This window comes from Rhipicephalus microplus, unplaced genomic scaffold (genome assembly GCF_043290135.1).
Source record: "Rhipicephalus microplus isolate Deutch F79 unplaced genomic scaffold, USDA_Rmic scaffold_54, whole genome shotgun sequence".
Taxonomy (NCBI): Eukaryota; Metazoa; Arthropoda; class Arachnida; order Ixodida; family Ixodidae; genus Rhipicephalus; species Rhipicephalus microplus.
Window position 1 is genome coordinate 1880793 of NW_027464627.1, and position 4371 is coordinate 1885163.

Genomic DNA, 4371 nt, shown 5'->3' on the forward strand with positions numbered 1-4371 from the left:
AAACTAACATAACTCAAGCTAACCTTCGCACTTCTATCGTTAGAAAACGTTTTATTCGCTACTTTACAATGTTTTCTACAAGATTACGACGGTTTCATGCGCTTTCACATTAGATATCGCAGTTCCCGACTTGTAATGGTGAAAAACACAGCATCTCACTAAGTGACATTGTTTAATGCGGTTTTAGCGCGGTTCATATCTTAACCTAACCTAACCTTACCTAAACCAACCTAACCTAACCTAACCTAACCAAACCTTACCTAACATACCCTAACCTAACCTAACCTAACCTAACCTAACCTAACCTAACCTAACATAACCTAACCAAACCTAACCTAACGTAACCTAACCTAACCTAACCTAACCTAACCTAACGACGTTTGCAAGCGCTTTCACATTAGATATCGCAGTTCCCAACTTGTAATGGTGAAAAACACTGCATCTCACTAAGTGACATTGTTTAATGCGGTTTTACGACGGTTCATATCTTAACCTAACCTAACATTCGTACTTGTATTGAAAAACGCTCTATTACACTGTTTCGTTCACAATTACGATATTTGCATAACCTCACAGTTTTTCACCAACTTATTGCAGTACAGAACGCTGTATCTCGCTAAATGACATTGTTCTTTAAGGTTTCACGATGCTTGCATGCGCTTTAACGAGAATATCACAATATAGCAGTTTCGCACTTGTAACGGCACAAGACGCAGTATCTGGCTAGTTCATGCCATTTTGCGTGCTTTCCCAATATTTCACCTATCGCAGTTTCGTACTCGCAATAAAACAACACTATCTCGTTAGATGACATCGTTTTTGGTGGTTTCACGACGCTACCTAGCTCAAACTAACCGAACCTTCGCACTTCTATCGTTAGAAAACGTTTTATTCGCTACTTTACAATCTTTTCTACAAGATTACGACGGTTTCATGCGCTTTCACATTAGATATCGCAGTTCCCGACTTGTAATGGTGAAAAACACAGCATCTCACTAAGTGACATGTTTAATGCGGTTTCAGCGCGGTTCATATCTTAACCTAACCTAACCTTACCTAAACCAACCTAACCTAACCTAACCTAACCAAACCTTACCTAACATACCCTAACCTAACCTAACCTAACCTAACCAAACCTAACCTAACCTAACCTAACCTAACGTAACCTAACCTAACCTAACCTAACCTAACGACGTTTGCAAGCGCTTTCACATTAGATATCGCAGTTCCCGACTTGTAATGGTGAAAAACACTGCATCTCACTAAGTGACATTGTTTAACGCGGTTTTACGACGGTTCATATCTTAACCTAACCTAACATTCGCACTTGTAATAAAAAACGCTCTATTACACTGTTTCGTTCACAATTAGGATATTTGCATAACCTCACAGTTTTTCACCAACTTATTGCAGTACAGAACGCTGTATCTCGCTAAATGACATCGTTCTTTAAGGTTTCACGATGCTTGCATGCGCTTTAACGAGAATATCACAACATAGCAGTTTCGCACTTGTAACGGTACAACACGCAGTATTTGGCTTGTTCATGCCGTTTTGTGTGCTTTCACAACATTTTACCTATCGCAGTTTTGTACTCGCATTAAAACAACACTATCTCGTTAGATGACGTCGTTTTTGGTGGTTTCACGACGCTACCTAGCTTAAACTAACATAACTCAAACTAACCGAACCTTCGCACTTCTATCGTTAGAAAACGTTTTATTCGCTACTTTACAATGTTTTCTACAGGATTACGACGGTTTCATGCGCTTTCACGTTAGATATCGCAGTTCCCGACTTGTAATGGTGAAAAACACAGCATCTCACTAAGTGACATTGTTTAATGCGGTTTTAGCGCGATTCATATCTTAACCTAACCTAACCTTACCTAAACCAACCTAACCTAACCTAACCTAACCAAACCTTACCTAACATACCCTAACCTAACCTAACCTAACCTAACCAAACCTAACCTAACCTAACCTAACCTAACGTAACCTAACCTAACCTAACCTAACCTAACCTAACGACGTTTGCAAGCGCTTTCACATTAGATATCGCAGTTCCCGACTTGTAATGGTGAAAAACACTGCATCTCACTAAGTGACATTGATTAATGCGGTTTTACGACGGTTCATATCTTAACCTAACCTAACATTCGCACTTGTATTAAAAAACGCTCTATAACACTGTTTCGTTCACAATTAGGATATTTGCATAACCTCACAGTTTTTCACCAACTTATTGCAGTACAGAGCGCTGTATCTCGCTAAATGACATCGTTCTTTAAGGTTTCACGATGCTTTCATGCGCTTTAACGAGAATATCACAACATAGCAGTTTCGCACTTGTAACGGTACAACACGCAGTATTTGGCTTGTTCATGCCGTTTTGTGTGCTTTCACAACATTTCACCTATCGCAGTTTCGTACTCGCAATAAAACAACACTATCTCGTTAGATGACGTTGTTTTTGGTAGTTTCACGACGCTACCTAGCTTAAACTAACATAACTCAACCTAACATGACCTTCGCACTTCTATTAGAAAACGTTTTACTCGCTACTTTACATTGCTTTCTACAACATTACGACGGTTTCAAGCGCTTTCACATTAGATATCACAGTTCCCAACTTGTAAAGGTGAAAAACACTGCATCTCACTAAGTGACATTGTTTAATGCGGTTTTACGACGGTTCATACCTTAACCTAACCTAACCTAACCTAACCTAACCTTACCTAACCTAACCTAACCTAACCCAACCCAACCCAACCTAACCTAACCTAACCTAACCTAAACTAACCTAACCCAACCTAACCTAACCTAACCTAACCCAACCCTACCCAACCTAACCTAACCTAACCTAACCTAACTTAACCTAACCTAACGTAACCTAACCTAACCTATTCTAACGTAACCTAACCTTACCTGACCTAACCTAACCTAACGTAACCTAACCTAACCTAACATAACCTAACGTAACCTAACCTAACCTAACCTAATGTAACCTAACCTAACCTAACCCAACCTAACCCAACCCAACCCAACCCAACAACACCCAACCCAACGTAACCTAACCTAACCTTACCTAACCTAACCAAATTATCCTTACCTAACCTAACCTAACGTAACCTAACCTAACCTAACCTAACGTAACCTAACCTAACCTAACGTAACCTAACCTAACCTAACCTGACCTAACCCAACCTAACCTAACCTAACCTAACCTAACCCAACTCAACCCAACCCAACCTAACCTAATCTAACCTAACCTAACCTAACCTAACCTAACCTAACCTAACCTAACCTAACGACGGTTGCAAGCGCTTTCACATTAGATATCGTAGTTCCCGACTTGTAATGTTGAAAAACACTACATCTCACTAAGTGACATTGTTTAATGCGGTTTTACGATGGTTGATATGTCAACCTAACCTAACATTCGCACTTGTATCTAAAGACGCTCAATTACACTGTTTCGTTCACAATTACGATATGTGCTTGACCTCACAGTTTCTCACCAACTTATTACTGTACAGAACGCTGTATCTCGCTAAATGACATCGTTCTTTAAGGTTTCACGATACTTGCATGCGCTTTACCGAGAATGTCACAACATAGCAGTTTCGCACTTGTAACGGTACAACACGCAGTATTTGGCTTGTTCATGCCGTTTTGTGTGCTTTCACAACATTTTACCTATCGCAGTTTCGTACTCGAAATAAAACAACACTATCTCGTTAGAAGACGTCGTTTTTGGTGGTTTCACGACGCTACCTAGCTTAAACTAACATAACTCAACCTAACATAACCTTCGCACTTCTATCGTTAGAAAACGTTTTACTCGCTACTTTACATTGCTTTCTACAACATTACGACGGTTTCAAGCGCTTTCACATTAGATATCGCAGTTCCCAACTTGTAAAGGTGAAAAACACTGCATCTCACTAAGTGACATTGTTTATTGCGGTTTTACGACGGTTCATACCTTAACCTAACGTAACCTAACCTAACCTAACCCAACCTAACCTAACATAACCTAACCTAACCTAACCTAACCAAACCTAACCTAACGTAACCTAACCTCACCTCACCTAACCTAACCTAACGACGTTTGCAAGCGCTTTCACATTAGATATCGCAGTTCCCAACTTGTAATGGTGAAAAACACTGCATCTCACTAAGTGACATTGTTTAATGCGGTTTTACGACGGTTTATATCTTAACCTAACCTAACATTCGTACTTGTATTGAAAAACGCTCTATTACACTGTTTCGTTCACAATTACGATATTTGCATAACATCACAGTTTTTCACCAACTCATTGCAGTACAGAACGCTGTATCTCGCTAAATGACATTGTTCTTTAAG